General features: G+C 40.8%; 1 long non-coding RNA gene across 1 annotated transcript in view; it reads left to right on the plus strand.

Moving 5' to 3' along the window:
- The first annotated feature begins 309 nt into the window (after positions 1 to 309).
- Positions 310 to 20,411, plus strand: part of LOC134728811 (uncharacterized) — a 35,079-nt gene continuing 14,977 nt past the window's right edge. The window contains exons 1-2 of the long non-coding RNA XR_010109644.1: positions 310 to 406; positions 10,684 to 10,803. This is a non-coding gene — a long non-coding RNA (uncharacterized LOC134728811). The remainder of the gene's footprint in view (positions 407 to 10,683; positions 10,804 to 20,411) is intronic.

Genomic DNA, 20,411 nt, shown 5'->3' on the forward strand with positions numbered 1-20,411 from the left:
ACCCCCGTGTGCTGGAAGGTCCAACTCTCTCCAGTCCCAAGAGTGTTAAGCATCTGGCTAAGGCTTTGCTGAATTTCCCATAAGAGCTGCATTGTTTTCTTCTGTCTGTTAGACCTAGGAAGTTTTCTGGGTGTGGATGTAGGGCTTTTGCAAGTTTCAAAGCTTCCAGGGGATTAGAAACCATCATTCCCTAGCATTTACAAGAAAATCTTTTGTCCCCACTGCTTGATATCAAAAAACAATGGTCACTCTTCTTTTCCCCTAAGGAGGGAAATGGGAACACCCCGCTGACCATCTCCTTCTGCCTCAGGCACTTTCATGGAGACAGTCGAGGGCTTTGGGGCCTGTCCTACCTGGTGGTCTACTCAGTACAGCCATCGGCCTGGAAAAGGAGACATCTGTTAAGGTAACTGGTGATCCCATGTAAAAGCTTTGACTAAACCACAGGAGCTGGAACCACTTTCTCAGTAAAGCATGCCAGGAAGCACAAATAAAGTCATATGCTGCATAAGGACGTTTTGGTCAATGAGGGACTGCATAAATGATGGCGGTCCCATAAAATTATAATATCATATTTTTACTGTCCCTTTTCTATGTTTAGATAAACAAATATTACCATTGCATTACAACTGCTCACAGTATTTCAGCAGGAAAGGGCCCTTCGGGAGGGGCTCCAGCTTGCCTCTCCAGGTCTAGGTCTTATCGTTCTTCCCCTTGAAGTTGACCCTACAACCTTATTAAATCTTCTGCAGTTACCAAAAGTGATAATGTGCTTGGCCTTTGTTTAAACTGTGCTCTCTGCCTTGAGCTGTCCTCCTTCCCTCTGCTCAAGTGCCCCATTTTTCATGTCCCTTGGGAACAAGCTCAGGTGTCATCACTGAATTCAGGTAGATGCCCCTCTTATCTGTCCCCAGAGCATGCTGCACTTATCCCAATCACAGCACTTCTCATGCTCTGTTATAATTTCCTTCCTATTCCATTAGCATATGAGGAACTAAGGGCCATGTGTCATTCATCCTAGTACATGTTACTTAGTGGAGTTGCATAAATACTTATGGAATGAATAAATTGATTAAGAGGTGAGCTGGGCTCAGCTTGTGGATGATCCTGAAAGATAGATTGGCAGACTCTTACCTTTTTTGGGAGTGTGCAACTGGAAACTGCTTATTGTGTTTTTGAGGTGGGAGATAATTCTATTGGGACTGTCCTTTGGCATGATAGCTCTAGAATGAGTGCTAAGGTTGAATGGGATGGAAGAGAGAGCCAGTTAGCCATTGCAGGGTGCAGGTGAGATAGAATAAACTGAAGTTAAATAGGAGTAATGTGGGAACATTCAAAATAGGGTCATTAAGAAGTGATCACAAATAACGCAAGGGAGAGGGAGGAATCAAGGGTGATGTGGAGGTTTCCAGCGTCTACTGAAGTGAGTGAATGAGGATGCCTCTTTCCCACTAGAGGAAGATAGGTATGGGGGTGGCCACAGCTGCCCAGTTGCATGGATAGGAACTCCTTGACTTACCTTTTATTAGAAGATGGGTAATGATGACTCCATCACTGTAACTGCAATCTATTCTGGGTGAACAGTGCCCATACGGTAAATGTTTTAAAATATTCTGAATATTGCCCCTGGTCCCAAGGGATGAAGGCATTGTGGAGGAGTTTTCCCTTAAACATAGTTGAAATAGGAGAAAAAAAAAGAAAAGAAAAAATCAGAAGTTATGTCTTAGAAGGGTGTTGATGTGGATTGGTTTACCAGGGTTGCTGTAACGAAGCAGCATGGCCTGGGTGGCTTGAACAACAGAGGTTTATTTTCTCACAGTTCTGGAGGCTGGAAGTCTGAGATCAGGCTGTCAGCGGGTTTGCATCCTCCTCAGGCCTCTCTCCGGGCATGTAGGTGGCTGTCATCTCCCTGCGTCCTCACAGGGTCTTTCCTGTGTGGGTGTCTGTGTCCTCATCTCTTCTTCTAAGGACACAAGTTGTTTTGGATTGGGATCCACCCTAGTTACTTCACTTAACTTTAATCACCTCTTTAAAGACCTACCTCCAAATAGGGTCACGGTGTGAGATACTGGGAGGTTAGGACTTCAATATATGCATTTTGGTGGCAGGAGGCGCACAATTCAGCCCACAACATGAGGCACGAGCAAAAATATAAATTTAAACAATGTTGGCAAAAACAGATTCAAAAGCAAAATGCAACGCCAAAGCATGAGGAAAGGGAAGAAGTTTTGGATAGTAGGCATGGATGAGGTGGTCCCGAGGGAGAGAAGAGGCTGGGGCACCACGCGGAGGGATTTGGCAGAACCTAAGTGGTTTCTCTCATTGTAGAGGGTCAGGAACAATTTGAACACAGAACAACTGAAGAGCCAGGCTTGATGGCTCTGTTAAGGAAAAGACACTTTTAGGACGTGCAGTTGGACCTTTTCAAGAAGCTGTTGGAGGTCAGGGTCTGAGTTGAGAAAGGAGGTTGGTCCTGTAAGTCATTGACACTCAGTTGCTTCTGGATCCCATCCTCACCCCCTGCACTGTGGGGTCCTTCTCAGGGAACGGGCCACTTCCCGATGCTCCCTGGGCTGCCATCAGCTGCCATGAACACTCTGCTTAGTGGAGGCTCCGTGGCCTGTGAATTAGCATCACCCTGAAATAACAAGCAGGGGCTTCCTATGAGTCAGCCATAGTCTGTTCAGAGATGCTGCCTAAAGGGTCTAAATCCAAAGGCATTAATTAATTTTTTCCCAGGGTCCACAGCATGGGGAGCTCAAGCCCTTCCATTTCCCCTCATTCATACCGGCTGGGTAATATTATGTGGGTTCCATTTTTAATGTAGCAATGCCTTATTTGACAAACATCCAGACAGCACCCCCAACTTTGTTTTCTTGAGCAGAAGAGAGAAAACAAGAGATGAAGGCATTGATGCATCAGCCCTGCAGAAAAATGGCAAAGGTTACAATATGTTATATTTAGATCCGCAATTTGCCTAAGGAAGATAATTGGGAAATTAAGTTGCCTGGTTGGGAAATCAGCCGTCCTTTTGTTTTTGTCTGGTTGTGTAGTCTCATAAATGTTCAGGGCTTCAATACCTTTAGGCACTTACAATTAATTTTTTAAAAATTGGAAGATTCAGTATATAAACTGCCTGATTTAATGAGATAAGTCAAAAGGAGAAAAAAGCAGGGAGTTTCTTGCAGTAATTGGTTGTTACATTTTTCCACATTGCCATTCTAATTCATTCCTTTGAAAAGAGTTCGTTTTTCAGATTATATAAGTACCCATGGCAATAAGTGCTATTTATAATAAGGAGACATAATGAGTCTCAGCTGCACCCAGGGAGGTTGCAGCAGGTCAGGAGCCTCTCTGTCTGCTCCATTGTTGCTGGGAGAGAGGGTCTTGTTCCAAGGGTTGGGTGGGAAACAGGAATTCCCCACACTGTCCCTGAAATTGTGGAGTGATGAACTAGGGAGGGAAGTCTTTAACTGGAATTTTTCAATATTAGATTTTCCAGAGACTTCATTCAGCCCATTCTTCAGTAGGGAAATAAATCCTTTATGTAGAAAAAAAATCAAACCATTTCCTTTTGAATAAGGTAATCTCTGAATCTGAGGAACCCCGAGATAAGATGATGTATTAGCCTGCTCAGGATGTCATAACAATGTACCGCAGACTGGGTGGCTTCAACGTCGGAGATTTATTTCCTTGCAGTTCCGGAGGCCGGGAGTTCTAGAATACATCAAGGCATCCACAGGGTTGGTGTCTTCTGAGTCCTCTCTCCCGGGCGTGCAGGGGGCTCTCATCTCCCTGTGTCCTCACATGGTCTTCACCTGTGTATGTGTGTCTTACTCTTTGCTTAAAAGGACATCAGTCATATTGGGTTAGGGTAGAGCCTCATTTTACCTTCACTACCGTTTTAAACACCCTATCTCCAAACACAGTCACATTCTGAGGTACTGGCTCTGCATATAAATTTGGGGGGACACATTTCAGCTCATAACAGATGTGCATCTTATTTTTGAAAATAAAATTACAGAGGTCTTTCCTCTTATTCCCTTTTCCTCTTTCACCATTCCTGCCTTTCCTGTATTAGCTGAGACAGTAATTCATATTGTCAGAGCACACTCTCTCTCTCTCTCTCACACACAAACACACACACCTCCACACACTTTATCTTTCCTGCCTCCAAATTATTTTCTTGTTATTGGAAGCAAAAATGCATTTTTCCTTCATAGGCACCTTCTTACCCAGTCCTCAGTGGGTGCTGTGATCAAAGGAGGCCACCACAGCTCTATTAGCTCATGACCGAATAAAGCCAAATCTCACACCTTCCACAAGTGACCTGTGTTGCTCCCTTCCTGAGGTTGTTTCACAGAGAAGAGACCCAAGGTGAGGCTGGCTGTTGGCCTCCATCAGTGATAGTGATGGTTGGGTCACAGGTTGCTGAAGGAGTCAAGGGACTCATTCAATACTGGATGCTTCTGTTCCTCTTTCCTCTGGGGCTGGACTAATTAAGGAAAAATGTTACCTGGCTGTTCAGGTTTCCTCCATGCTAATTCAGGCCTATTCTTGCAGATGCATACAGTTATGACTTCATTATGCTTGTTGGTATGGAAATAGAGGTAAGATCAGGTGCCCGGTGGTCTGAAAAATGTTGACATGCATTTTTGAGCCTGTCCACAGGTTGTCGTTAAAGCCTTGTCAGACTTCCCTGGGAGGACATTTAGAGTGAGAAAAAAGAGAACCTAGGAAAAATTCCTGGGAAACATCAGCATTTCCAGTTCAGCTGCATGCTCGCAGATGCGAAAAAGTCAGGGAAGTGGAAGCCAGGAAGGTGAGAGGAAAACCAGGGATGGGAGGAGCTGTGGAGATCAAGGGTGGAGCAAGAGTTTCATCGGGGAGGGCAGCAGTCTGCAGTGGCCAGGGTTGTGGATACATGAAGCATATGATTCCTGACTAAGTGAGGATTTCTGGAGTGCGTCATCTAATTTTCTCTGAACTCATTTTGCAAGAATTTCCTAGGGATTCCACTGGGGCGGGCGAGGTTCCCCTTGATGCTTTCATGTAGTAGTTGGCTCAGAGGGAATGGTGGAGGTAGGAGGCATATAGCTCCTCTTCAAGTGCCACTTCAAATCCACTAGGTGTTATCTCTCATTTTGGCTACTGAGCCACATGTTGTGCCCCCATTCCAGCACCTTCCAGCAGGTGTAACTGACAATACTCACCCCAGGCTCACACACATAGCCTTTGCTTTGTGCTGCTGTCTTCTCCATTGGTATGGCATGGAGCATGGCCATTAGCACCTGCTCAGTGCTCATGAGTGCACCAGAGTTATTTCCCTGTGGGCAGCTTGTGACCAGAGTAGGTCAGAAGCTAATGGAGAAATGCTTCCTCCTTTCCTCCTCTGAGAAAAAGGTCTGCAGAATTGAGCAACTGGTTGCCTGTGGTGATGGCCAACTTTCTGAACACATCATTAGAGTGTTAGGGTGACTCTCTCCTCCTCTGCTTTGCTTTCTCTCACCCTTGGTCCATGGACTACCCTCCCTACTGAAGTACTTGCAACTCAACTTTGGGGGAAACTGTGGATAAGAGAATTAGTCTGGGAAGAGTTGGATTACTTAAAAGTCAAAGAGGAATACGGACCCCATTGCTGGTGAGAAGAGGAGTGGTGATAATCCTTGGTATGCAACAGCTTCCTGTTACTATGGCTCTTGCCTGTGGTAGAGTGATGTGTGGCACAGGTGGAAGGTAATGCATTAACTTAGGTCAGCAGCTGGCAAGCCATCGTCCGTCGCCTATTTTTGTATGGCCTGTGAGTATAAAATGGCTTTTGCATTTTTAGAGGATTGGAACACACACACACACACACACACACACACAGAGAATATGCAACAGAGACTGTGTGTAGCCTACAAAGCCTAAAATATTTTCTGTCTTCCATTTACTGACAAAGTTTGCTGAACTCTGGTGTAAGTGATAGGGTACCATGTGAACAATGAGAACATGAAGAATGGCCATGGCAGCTGACAGCTAACAGCTAGATAGTACTAGTGAACATGAGTAACACTCACAGAATATAAGCAATAATTAGACAAGGCCACTGTGTCACCACCATGGAACAAGACAGACAAGACCACTTCATGACTGAGTGAAACAAGATAGAGACAAGGACACCCTGCAACTCCCCCTCCAAATAACTTAACATGCCACTCTTCTAACAAGAATAGGAGACTATCACTTCGTACTGATTGCAACTCTATCTGTGATTCAATCCTCCTGCCTCCTAATTAAAAATTACCAAGGAACCAAATCACTGAATTGTTCACACACCCTAACAGCATTGAGTCTAGAACTGTCTTTGTTTCCTTCAACTCTCCCTCCAATCACCTAGCACAAGGTCAAATTCTACAAAAATCCTATCTTAATTCCTAGTTTCCAAGATATCCCACAGCCCTACAGAAATAAAGACCACCCAACTGAGAACAAGTATGGTGATTTATTCGGAGCTTGCTGTAGCAAAAGAGTCGGCCACCATCACTGGTGTTTGGCAGAGACTCAAAGGCAGGCAGGGGGGTGGGAGAGCTTTACAGTGGGCAAAAAGGATGTCTTCAGGTGTGCCCGGATTGGAGGCTGTTGGCCTAGAGAAGCTGGAGGTGGCCAAGTAGGAGCAGGGCAGGCTATGTGATTGGTTGGGGACATATTTGACCTTCTCTGGTTTGTCCTGAATTGGAAGTGGGGACAAAAATCAAGAAATATGTCAGCTATTAATCATGTGCTGCTCATTTTGGGCTGATTGCTACAGAGGTTGTGGCTAAGAGTCTTATTGCCACCTCTGGTCCAGCCACTGGCCATGGGTGTGTTCAGTTTTCGGTTCTCTGGAATGCCTTCTTTTCTCTGTAGTAAGCTCAATGAACTTGGAAGCAGATTCTCCCCGACAGCCTCTAGGAAAGAGCCCAGCTCTGTCAGTGCTGATTTGGGCCTGTGAGACCCTAAGCTGAGAACACAGTTAAGGCCCCCCAGACTTCTGATCTCCAGAGTTAGAAATAAATGAGCACTCTTTCAAGCTGCTGAGTTTATGCTAATTTGTTTGACCACAGGTGATTCCTGATGGTCACTGGTTACTGAACTTGGAAAACTGTGTGAGTGCAAGCATAATTATTAGGATCACAGTGTATGTTGGGTTTTGTTAACTGCATTGACAGCCTTAAAGAAAATGGTACCCTCAGGTCAGCCAACTGTCAACTCAAGGTGTGCTGTGAAAGCTGGAGGCCTGTAGAAAGAGTTTAAAGAACCATGACCTCCTTTAGCCAGAGGAAGACTGGATATCTACAAAGACCTCACTTGAGGCTGATCCTTCCTCACAAGATGGTGTTCATCCTCCTGAGGGTCTTTGCTGTGACCCCTTACCATCTCCATACCAATGACCAGGATCAGGCCTCATAGCCCTGCCTGCCCTGAAAACATAGGGATAAAACAGATCCCAGTGGTTATTTAGCGAATGTTCTGCATCCTCTATGTCTGCATCAGTTACTACCTCAAAACAGCTGGCATTTTGCCTTTTTTCCCCCCACTAATTTAAAGTGTATTCTGAGAGCAGGGGTCAGCACACTCTTTCTTTAAGGGTCAGATTGTAAATATTTTCATTTCTGCAAACCATTTGGTCTTTGTTGTTATCCTCCACTTTGCCACTAGTAGACATAGATAATACATAAGCGAATGGGCATGGCTTTTGTTCCAATATAACTTGGTTTACAAAAACAGAAACAGGCCAGATTTGGCCCACAGGCTATAGTGTTCCAGCTTCAGTCTTAGAAAATCATTTAATCTCTCTGGGTTTCATTTCTACACCTGTAAAATTAGAGTATTGTTCTAAGACAATGGCTCTCACACTCCAGCTAGCATTAGAATCATGTGGAGAGCTACTGAAAGCACAGGTTCTTGCACCTTACTCCCAGTGATTCCAGTTGAATAGGTCTGGAGTGGGATCTGCATTTTTAACATGCTCCCAGGTAAAACTAGTGCCGCTGGTCCAGGGACCATGCTTTGAGTAGCAGAAGTCTTGGGCAATACTTCTCATCCCTGGCTTCAGAGGAGACTCGTGCTAAGAACTTTTAAAAAGATACTGATCCCTCTGTTCCACCTAAGACCAATTAAATTACAAGCAGAATCCAGGCTTCTGAGCATTTAAAATTTCCCCCAAGGGATCATGTACAATCAGGGTTCAGATCCACTGGTGGAGGTGAGCTCCACAGCCCTGCCCTCCAAGTATGATTCTTGATGAGTGGCCTTGGCATCAGCACAACGTAGGAACTTCCCAGTAACACACAGTCTCGGTCTCCACCTTGACCTACTGAATCAGAATCCACATTATAACAAGATCCCTTGGTGATGCATGAACACATTAAAGTTGGGGAAATGGGGTTCTACAAGAAGGAATGGATGAATATTTTCACAGGTTCCTCTTCTCCTACTACACACCAGGCACTGGGTGGGCTATACTTAAGTCACTTAAACTTGCCTGTGTAGGTTTTCTACTGTTGTCCTGAGAGATTAACATAAACTTAGTAACTTAAAGCAACACTCATTTATTTTCTCACAGTTCTGTGGATTGGCAGTCTGGGGAGGCTCAAGTGGGTTCTCTGCTCAGGATCTCACAGGCCCAGAGCAGGGTATTGCTGTGCTAGGCTCTTAACTCAGGCTTGGGGAAGGAATCCACTTCTAAGCTCAATTACGTTTTTGGCAGAATCAAGCTTCTTGCAGTTGTAGGACTGAGGTTGCTGTTTTCTTGTGAGCTGTTGGCCAGGGGCTGCCTTCTGCTTCTAGATGTCTCTTTGAGTTCCTTTTGACTTTTACATTATGTTCAAAGATAGCAACCATTCATCATATCCTCCTCATGCTTCCAACCTCTCTGACTCCTCCTTCCGCTACTAGCTAGTGAAAACTTGCTTTTAAAGAGCTCGTGAGATTATATTAAACTCACCTCCATAATCGCCAATTTTACTAATTCAAGGTTGATGGATTAGTAACCTTAATAACATCTGTAAAATTCCTTTTTCCATAGATGTGTTATCTCGTATATTCCCAGTCACTGGCATTAGGGCTGAAGGTCTTGGGGGAAATTTAAGAATTCTGTCTACCTCAATGTACCATGCCACTTACACGTCAGTCTTAGAGTCAGATTTTGAATCTAGGTGTGTCTGATCCCAAGGCTTATATGAACATTATTTTACCAATTTGTTTCTCTGTGGTAAGAACAAAGGTGTTCTTTGTTCAGAGAAATTTATAGTTATCAAAGAGCTTTCACATTTATTTTATTGTTTGATCTCATAAAAGACCTTTATTAGGTATTATTATTCTTTTTATGGGGGATTGAGAATGTTTAATTATTTGTTCAAGGGCCTATAAGCAGAATATAGAAAATTCAGGACTGAAGAATGGGTCTCCTGATTCCAAATTTCATACTTTTCCTTTTATATTACCACAATTTTATAATTTCTTATTTAGATCATTCTTGTTGTCTAATTAGAAAACAAATTTACCAGGATAGAATAAAAGAAACTAGCAGAGTAGTTGTAGATAGGATGCAAATGTCTGAATCCTGCAGTGGGCCCTGTACAGAAAAATAGACCCACCTGTTACGCTAATTGAAGGAAAAATTCTGCTGAAATTCAGAGAAGTACTCCATTCAGGTCTTAAAAATTATTATTCTTAAAGAAGACAGTCATTCAATTTTTAAATGTAATTTAGAAAACAACCAATTCACAAAACAAACACTTTTTACTGAATTACAAGTCAATCATGACCTTACTTTGGAGAAATGACAGGAAATATTGGCAAATCATGTGGATGCAACTCACATTTGTGATAAGAAAGTTAGCCTGCTCCCATGGATGAAGCTTAAGGAGAATCATAAAACCATCCTCCTTCTAGTGACTATCTTTCAGTTCATTCTCTTTTTGTTTCAAAAGCAAAGAAACCAATGTGACCTGAATGAACTATAATTACAAAGCTAAGATTCTTTCAGAGGGCAGGATGATATCTACTGGTTGGGGTTTTCTTGGCATGGCCAGCTAGGATTCTGGTATATAGGGCATGTCTCTCATGAGTCCTCTAATAATTTAATCATTTTTTCTTCTCCATATGGTGCAAAAGTCATATCTAGTGAGAAAGTATCCTTACATTGCCAGTTTAGAAGTTATTTTATGCTTAAAAAATGGCCCAGTCAGTTGTTCAAATTAAAAACAGCTGGAAATTCAATATCTTGGGCTGTTTCCTTGTCATCATTTATAGATGTAAGGGGTTTCATTACAATCTGAGAGGCAGTCTATGATTTAAACAAATTATCAAAAAAATTAGGCCTTGGTCAGCTCAATTTTATTAAAAGCCTTCAGATCTTAAAGGATCAATGACTACAAGAGAAAGGTTAACCCCCAGGGCTCCTGGTTGGTGACCAAACACATCAAAGTGAAATCAGAGTTAAAAGCTATTGTTCCCTTGGCTAACTTTTGCCTCTGTCATATTCAGTTGATTTGAAGAGATGAGGAATGATAAACAGGACCAGGTTACAAACATAGAACTGTTACATTTTATTCATTTAGCCAGGAGCTTTATTCTTTTGTTTTTCATGAGATGGGTCATTTTAATAGTCAATGGTGTTGATGACAGTCACCATTCAATCTGTCATTTCTAATACAGTCTTTCCTAGGAGAATATTTCTCACGTGTTTGACAGAAAACACTACCTGTCCATCATTTCCATGGATTCCTGGGTCTCACGGGCAGAAGGACAAGGCAGATATGAGGAGGATCTGGTAAAGTAAGTCATTGTGTACTCTTTGTATTTGTTTGAAGATATTTGGTCTTTTTCAGTCATATATGTGATGGAGAACCAGTTGTTAGAACAATGTGTATATTGATGGAGAAACAGGTGGGCCAGAGTGGTCAGTAGTCTGTGTGACAAACAGTGATGCCACTTTCACTACCTGAAAATGAATGAATATATTCATAGTAGTGGGCATGCAAAGGTAATAAAGACCTGACCCCCAACATCAATAATATAATAATGATGAATTCATATTCTAGATCTGATCATTTAAGGAAGGCCATCCATATCTCCATCACAATCACTTAAACAAATGCAAAAATGGATATTCTTTCTAGAATATTTCTGATGAAATTGCTTCTGAAGGCTGCAAATTAGTGCTCAAGACCTTGTTGAGAAGCAGTTTCCTGTATTCACTTATGAAGTCAAATGCAGAAATTATATTTATTTGGATTTTATTCATAGCAGAGAGAATAATTTAAAAACTGACATAGCATTCTTTTCAAATCTGAACTCAATGTCTGATTTTTGGAAGATTCATATCAGCTCTACTCTTATAAATCAGAAAACAAAAACAAAACAAACAAACAAAAAACAACAACAAAAAAAGAAAAACAGGCCCAGACACCAGCAGTGGCCCAGTCAACCAGTGGCCAGTCAATATGAGAGCCAGCTGGTTCTTCTAGTGAAACCTTCACCTTTCTAATCAGAGGGTTTTAGGTTTTGCTCTCTATTGAGTCAATTGCTTGAGGGTAGAAAAAGAAAATCTTCGAATTGCATTACATACCACTCCTTTCCCTTTCTATAGATTTTCCCCTCTCTCCTTTCCAGGAATATTGATTTTCTTCCCTGGGTTTCTGAAAAAGCTTTTCTCCCCAGGCATCTTTATTTGGTTTGCTGACCAAAGCATTATTCACACTTCTCCTGCGGCCACGCCAATGCCACACCCGCCGCAAGGTGCTCCCGGTCTCCTACCTCTGAACAGTGGTCTGAATCTCTGACTTGAGCCGTGCAGCCCTTTGAAAGAAAAGTGATTTAGGAGCTCAGCCCTCTGAGGATGTAAAGCCCGTCACAGGTGCTTGTTTTTTCTGTCTCCGAGTGTGGAAGATGCCTTCTGTGAGGTCCTGCGCCTCTGCGTAAGCAGCTGAGTAGCTCCTTGGGCTGACAAAATACTTTGCTGTGGCTGCATTACACACCCAGGGCAACCTCTTTAGCTGGATTTTGCAGACTGGGAAATGGGCTCTGAGGGGAAGTCACGCCTCATCTCAAGGTTTACTGAGGAGCCACGAGGAGGCCCCACCGCTGCCACAGCTAACTCATGGCCTCCGGCCAGGAAGTCTGGAGATTTTAAGACAATAATGTCAGCCAGGGTGACCTCTGGAACCTGTTCACCCCTTCACCCGTTGTGAACAAGAGAGCTGAATAGCCACTATCAGAGATAATAACAACAGCTGACATTATTAATAGGATGACTTACAGGCTGTAAAATACTTTCACAAACAGGATCTCATTTGATCCTCATAATCTCAACATGAGGTGCGTAAAGCAAGCAATTATTACTGATCTCCTTTTACAGAAGAGAAAAGGAAGTCCTGAGAGATGAATCCACTTCTGGGAGGTGTGACAACGTTCAGCTTTACCTGAGCCATGGTCAGGAAACTTTTCTGCGTTCCAGGAAATGGCCGGTCACAACGACTGGCCTTTCCCTATAAAAACTTACAAAACCCTCACAGGTGACCTCCTTGTTTACCTATGACAGAACCAGACACAGTGCCAGATCCTCCAAACTCCCATTCTTTGCCTTATATGTAATCAGTTGAACTGTTTGTATCTACTGACTAATCTAGACAAGGTACTTGCTAACTTGACCTGTTTAAAAGTTCGAAATGCCAAACTTTCTTTCTTTTTTTTTTTTTTTCCCATCCCACCCCACCCAGATGGAGTTTCACTCTTGTCACCCAGGCTGGAGTGAGTGCAGTGGTGCCATCTCGGCTCAGTGCAACCTCTGCCTCCCGGGTTCAAGCAATTCTCCTGCCTCAGCCTCTAGAATAGCTGGGATTACAGGCATGTGCCACCACACCCGGCTAATTTTGTTTGTTTAGTAGAGACAGGGTTTCATCATGTTGGCCAGGCTTGTTACAAACTCCTGACCTCAGGTGATCTGCTGCCTCAGCCTCCCACAGTGCTGGGATTACAAGTGTGAGCCACAGTGCCTGGCCCGAAATGCTAAACTTTCATCAAGATATTGCAATAGTCTTTTCTAAGAAAGCTCTTCCTTACTTAACTTGTGCCTGGCCCCAAATGCTAAACTTTCATCAAATATTGCAATAGTCTTTTCTAAGAAAGTTCTTCCTTACTTAACTTGGGATTTGTTTTATCTGACACAGGGCACAGGGTAAGGATCAGAGGTGGCTTCCTGTCACTCATCCAGCCAGCCACCCAGCTATGGTTACCCACAGGACCTGATAGCCATCCCTGCCAGCGGTCAGGGTTGCATTGTGGCCCCCACTCCAGGCCTTGCTTATTGCAGGCTTGGTTCCCATGGCTGCTCTCTGTGTTCTTGCAACCTTGCGTCCTGCCAGAGTCTCTGGAAGAAAGCTGTTTGGCGAGAAATGAAGAACAATCCCAAAGGTGCTCCAGGAAAGTTCATTACTTTGTGTACTCTGGTGTCTTACCTTAATCAGAGAACAGTTGTCTGTGATCCTCAAAGAGGGAATTAAAGGGAGGAATGGAACCAGAATTCAGTGACAACTGGAATGAGTGACTGAGGTGTAGTGTCAATCATCAAGGTTTATTAAACTACTTAGGGTGCGTCTGGAAAAAACATGAGCCACAGATACATCTGGGGTTGTTTTTCCAAAGAGGTTTTTGGGAGATTTAGTATTTATACATTTCCTTAGAGGGAAAAAGCATGTGGAAAGAGGGGCAGGTAGGCAGTTGGCAAATACTACATTTTACATAAGATAAGGCAAATGAAGAGAGAAAGAGAGTAAAGGAATAGTCCATTTTACTTATGTCTTTGTTCTGCACCTGGGAGGAAGTTCTTCATGACATCAGTGTGGAATCAACAAACTTTAGTTTTAGGAGCTAGGCTTAGTTTGTAGACCTACAGTTATAACTGGTGGTTCTGTTTATGGGAGGCCAGTGAAGAATGTACTTAGGAATGATCTGTGGGGACTGTCGTTTCCTGATGCCTGAGTCCTTTTTCTTGGGGTGAGCGGGGGGTACAAAATAGGAGCATATATTTATGGAGTACATGAGATGTTTTGATACAGGCATGCAATGTGTAATAATCATGTCATGGACAATGAGGTATCCATCCCCTCAAGCATTTATCCTTTCTTTTATGAACAATCTGATTACACTCTTTTACTTATTTTAAAATGAACAATTAAGTTATTATTGACTATAATCACCTTATTGCCAATGTTTGTCATTCTGTGCCTGGCTTATTTCACTTGATATAATGTTTGCCAGTTCCATCCATGTTGCTGCAAATGTCAGGATCTCATTCTCTTTTAAGACTGAATAGTGCTCCATTGTGTATATGTAGCACATTTTCTTTATCCATTCATGTGTTGATGGACACAGGTTGCTTCCAAATCTTAGCTATTGTGAACAGGGCTGCAACAAACATAAGAGTGCAGAAATCTCTTGCATATACTGATTTCCTTTCTTTTGGGTGTATACCCAACAGTGGGATTGCTGGACCATATGGTAGCTCTATTTTTAGTTTTTTGAGGAACCTTCAAACTGTTCTCCATTGTGGTTGTACTAATTTATATTCCAACTAACAGTGTAGGAGTGTCCCCTTTCCTCCACATCCTCGCCAGCATTTGTTACTGCCTGTCTTTTGGATATAAGCCATTTTAACTGGGGTGAGATGATATCTCATGGTAGTTTTGTTTTGCATTTCTCTGATGATCAATGATGTTGAGCACTTTTTTGTATGCCTGTTTGCCATTTGCATGTCTTCTTCTGAGAAACCTCTATTCAAATCTTATGTCCAGTTTTTTGATCAGATTATTAGACTTTTTCCTATAGAGTTGTTTGAGTTCTTTATATATTGTGGTTATAAATCCCTTGTCAGATCGGTAGTTTGCAAATATTTTCTCCCATTATGTAGGTTGCCTCCTCACTTTGTTGATTGTTTCCTTTGCTGTGCAGAAGGTTTTTACCTTAATGTAATCCCATTTGTCCACTTCTGCTTTGGTTGCCTTGCTTGCTGGGTATTACTCAAGAAATTTTTACCCAAACCAATGTCCTGGAGAGTTTTATCTATGTTTTCTTGTAGTAATTTCATAGTTTGAGGTCTTAGATTTAAGTCTTTAATTCATTTTGATTTAATTTTTGTATATGACCAGAGATAGGGGTCTAGTTTTATCCTGCATATGAATATCCAGTTTCCCCAGAACCATTTATTGAAGAAACTGTCTTTTCCCCAGTGTATGTTCTTGGCACCTTTATTGAAAATTCACATATTGTAGGTGTGTGGATTTATTTCTGTGTTTTCTATTCTGTTCCATTGGTCTATGTGTCTGTTTTAATGCCAGTACCATGCTATTTTGGTTACTATGGTTCTGCAGTATAATTTGAAGTCAGGTAATGTGATTCTTCCAGTTTTGTTCTATTTGCTTAGGACAGCTTTGGCTATTCTGGGTGTTTTGTGGTTCCACATAAATTTTAGGATTGTTTTTTCTATTTCTCTGAAGAAGTTCAGTGGTATTTTGATAGGTATTGCATTGAATCTGTAGATTGATTTGGGTAGTATGGATAGTTTAATAATATTGATTCTTCCAATTTATGAACATGGAATATCTTTCCGTTTTTTTGGTGTTGTCTTCAGTTTCTTTCATCAGTGTTTTGTTGTTTCATTATAGAGATCTGTTGCTTCTTTAGGTTAATTCCTAGGTTTTTAATTTTACTTTTGGCTTTTGTAAATGGGATTTACAAAAATTTCTTTTTCAGGTTGTTCACTGTTGGTATACAGAAATGGTAATGATTTCTGTACGTTGATTTTATATCCTGCAACTTTACTAAATTTGTTTATCAGTTTTAATAGTTTTTTGGTGGAGTCTTTAGGTTTTTCCAAATATAAGATCATATCATTTGCAAACAAGGAGAATTTCACTTCTTTCTTTCCAATTTGGATGCCATTTATTTCTTTCTTCTGATTGCTTTAGCTAGGAATTCCAGTAGTATGTTGGATAATACTAGTGAAAGTGGGCATCCTTGTCATGGTCATGTTCCATATCTTAGAAAAAAACTTTCAGTTTTTCCCCATTCAATATGATACAAGCTGTGGGTCTGTCATATATGGCTTTTATTATGTTGAAGTGTGTTTCTTCTACACCCAGTTTTTTTAGGGTTTCTTATCATGAAATGATGTTGAATTTTATTGAATGCTTTTTTGGCATCAATTCAAAAGATCCTTATATCATTTATTCTGTTTTATCCTTTATCCTTTATTCTGTTTTATCCTTTATCCATTATTCTGTTGACATGATGTATCATGTTGATTAATATACATATGTTGAAAAATTCCTGCCTCCCAGGGATAAATCCCACTTGGTTATGATGAATGATCTTTCTAATGTGTTGTTGAATTCAGTTTGCTAGTATTTTGTTGAGGACTTAAAGGCCAGAGATTTTGGCCTGTGGTTTTCTTTTTTTGCGTGTCTTTGTCTGGTTTTGCATTATAGAATGAATTTGGAAGTATTCACTTCTCCTCTATTTTTCAAAATGGTTTGAGTAGGATTAGTATTAGTTCTTCCTTAAATGTTTGGTAGAATTCAGCAGTAAAGCCATTGGGTCCTGGGCTTTTCTTTACTGAGAGAATTTTTATTTGATCTCATTACTTGTTATTGGTTTGTTTAGGTTTTGAATTTCTTACTGGCACAAGCTTGGTAGGTTTTATGTGTCTAGAAATTTGTCCATTTCTTGGAGAAATTCCAATTTATTGGCCTATAGTTGCTTATAGTAGCCACTAATGATCCTTTGAATTTTTGCAGTATCAGTTGTGAAGTCTCCTATTTCATTTCTGATTTTATGTTTTTGTATCTCTATTTTTTAAATTAGTTTGACTAAAAGGTTTGTCAATTGTGTTTAACTATAAAAAGAACCTTTTTGTTTTATTGATCCTTTTTATTATTTTTTTCATTTCAATTTCACTTATTTCTGCTCTGATCTTTATTACTTTTCTTTTACTAATTTTGAGTTTGGTGTGCTCTTGTTTTTCTATTTCTTTAAGATGCATCATTAGATCACTTATTTGAAGGATTTCCCCTTTTTTGATGTAAGCATTTGTAGATATAAACTTCATCTTAGTACTGCTTTTGCTGTATCCCATAGGTTTTGGTATGTTGTTTCCATTAACATCTGTTTCAAGAAATTTTTCAATTTCCCTCTTAATTTCTCCATTGATCCACTAGTCATTCAGGAGCATATTGCTTAATTTCCATGTGTTTGTGTACTTCCCAAAATTCCTCATGTTATTGATTTCTAGTTTTATTCCATTGTGGTCAGAGAAGATGCTTGGAATTATTTTAATTTTTTGAATGTTTTAAGATTTGTTTTTCACCTAATGTATGGTCTATGCTTGAGAATGATCCTTGCACTGAGGAAAAGAATGTATATTCTGCAGCCATTGGATGAAATGTTCTATAAATATCTATTAGATCCATTTGGCCTATAGTGAAGATTAAGTCAGATGATTCTTGGTTGATTTTCTGTCTAAAAGATCTGTCCAATGCTGAAAGTGGGGTGTTGAAGTCTCCAGCTATTCTTGTATTAGAGTCTATCTTTCTCTTTAGCTCTGACATTTGCCTTATATATCTGGATGCTCCAGTGTTGGGGACATATATATCTAAAATTGTTATTCATATATTATCTTGCTGAATTGACCCTTTAATCATTATATAGTGACCTTGTTTGTCATTTCTTATAGATTTTGTCTCAAAAATCTATTTTGTCTGAAAATATAGTGACTCCTGCTTATATCAGACAAATTTGATATTTTTCCATCCCTTTATTTTCAGTCTGTGTGTGTCTTTATAGGTGAAGTGTGTTTCCTATAGGCAAGATATCAGCAGGTCTTACTTTTTTCATTCATTTAGCCAGGCTATGCCTTTTAATTTGGGAGTTTAGTCCATTTATATTCAATGTTATTATTGATAAGTAAAGACTTCCTCCTGCCATTTTGTTATTGTTTTCTGGTTGTTTTGTGGTCTTCTCTTCCTTCTCTCTTTTTCGTCCTGTATTCAATTAACTGAAGGTGATTTTCTCTGGTGATATGATTTAGTTTCTTGCTTTTCCTTTTTTGTGTATCCATTGTATGTTTTTTGGTTTGAAGTTACCATGAGGCCTGCAAATACTAGCTTATAACCCATGATTGTAACCCAATAGCAACTTAACCACTGTTTGCATAAATAAACAAGCAAAAAGATAACTAATAAACACTCTACACATTTTTTTTTTTTTTTGAGACAGTGTCTTTGCTCTGTTGCCCAGGCTGGAGTGCAGTGGTGCAATCTCAGCTCACGGCTCCTTCTGCCTCCATATTCAAGTGATTCTCATACTTCAGTCTCCCAAGTAGTGGAGACTATAGTCATGTGCCAGCATGCCCAGCTGATTTTTGTGTTTTTAGTAGAGATGGGGTTTCACCATATTGGCCAGTCTGGTCTCGAACTCCTGACCTCAAGTGATCCGCCTGCCTCAGCCTCCCAAAGTGCTGGGTTTATAGGCATAAGCCACAATACCTGGCCAACATTCTACATCTTAACTTCATCCCCCCACTTTTTAACGTTTTGTTTTATCTATTTACATTTTCTTATACTGTCTATGTCTTGAAAAGTTGTTCTAGTTAGTATTTTTGACTGGTTCATCATTTAGTCTTTCTACTTAGAATAAAAGTAGTTTACACACCACAGTTACAGTGTTGTAATAGTCTGTGTTTGTATACTTACCATTAACAGTGAGTTTTGTATCTTCAGGTGATTACTTATTGTTCATTAACACCCTTTTCTTTCTGATTGAAGTACTCCCTTTAGCATTTCTTGTAGGACAGGTTTAGTGTTGATGAAATCCTCAGCTTTTGTTTGTCTGGGAAAGTCTTTATTTCTCTTTCATGTTTGAAGGGTATTTTTTGCCAGATATACTATTCTGGGGTGTACATTTTCTTCTTTCGGCACTTTAAATATGTCATGCTACTCTCTCCTGGCCTGTAAGATTTCCATTGAAAAGTCTGCTGCCAGAAGCATTGGTGCTTCGTTGTATGTTAATTGTTCCTTTTCTCTTGTTGCTTTTAGGATCCTTTATCCTTGATCTTTATCCTGAATTTGATTATTAAATGCCTTGAAGTGGTCTTCTTTGGGTTAAATCTGCTTGGTGTTCTATAACTTTCTTGTACTTGGATATTGATATCTCTCTCTAGGTTTGGGAAATTCTCTGATATCCCTTTAAATAAACTTTCTGCCCCTATGTCTTTCTCTGCCTCTTCTTTAAGGTCAATAACTCTCAGATTTTCCCTTTTGAGGCTATTTTATAAATCCTGTAGGTGTGCTTAATTGTATTTTATTCTTTTTTCTTTTGTCTCCTCTGGCTGTGTATTTTCAAACAGCCTATCTTCAGGCTCACTAATTCTTTCTTCTGCTTGATCAGTTCTGCTATTAAAAGACTCTGATGCATTCTTCAGTATGCCAGTTGCATTTTTCAGCTCCAGAATTTCTGCTTGATTCTTTTTAATTACTTCAGTCTCTTTGTTAAATTTCCCTGATAGAATTCTGAATTCCTTCTCTGTGTTATCTTGAATTTCTTTGAGTTTCCTCAATATAGCTATTTTGAATTCTCTGTCTAAAAGGTCACATATCTCTGTTTCATTAGGATTGGTCCCTGGTGCCTTATTTAGTTCATTTGATAAGGTCATGATTTCCTGGATGGTGCTGATGCTAGATGTTCTTCGGTGTCTGGGCATTGAAGAGTTAGGTATTTATTGTTGTCTTCACTGTCTGGGCTTGTTTGTACCCATCCTTCTTGGGAAGGCTCCAGATACTTAAAGAACTAGTGTGTTGTGATATAAGCTGTATCTGCTTTAGGGGGCACCCAAGCCCAGTAACACTGTGGTTCTTGCAGACTAGCAGAGATATACCATCTGGTATCTCTTGGTATTGATGGTCGTGGACAAGATCGAGGAGAATTCTCTAGATTACCAGGCAGAGACTCTTGTTCTCTTCCCTTACTTCCTCCCAAACAAACAGGGTCTCTCTATCTCTATTCTGAGCCACCTAAAGCTGGAGGTGAAGTGACACAAGCACCCCTGTGGCTACCATCATTATGACGGCACTTGGTCGAACTGAAGCCAGCACAGCACTGGGTCTCACCCAAGGTCTGCTGTAACCTCTCTCTGGCCACTGCCTATGTTCACTCAAGGCCCTTGGGCTTTAGAGTAAGCAGATGGCAAAGCCAACCAGGCCTTTGTCTTTTCCTTCAGGGCAGCAAGTTTGCCCAGGCCCCTGGTGGGTCTAGAGGTACCATCTGGGAGTCAGGGACTACAGTCAAAAACCTTAGAAGTCTACTTGGTGTTCTACTGTATTGCAGCTGACCTG

Source organism: Pan paniscus, chromosome 14 (assembly GCF_029289425.2).
Source record: "Pan paniscus chromosome 14, NHGRI_mPanPan1-v2.0_pri, whole genome shotgun sequence".
NCBI classification, from domain to species: domain Eukaryota; kingdom Metazoa; phylum Chordata; class Mammalia; order Primates; family Hominidae; genus Pan; species Pan paniscus.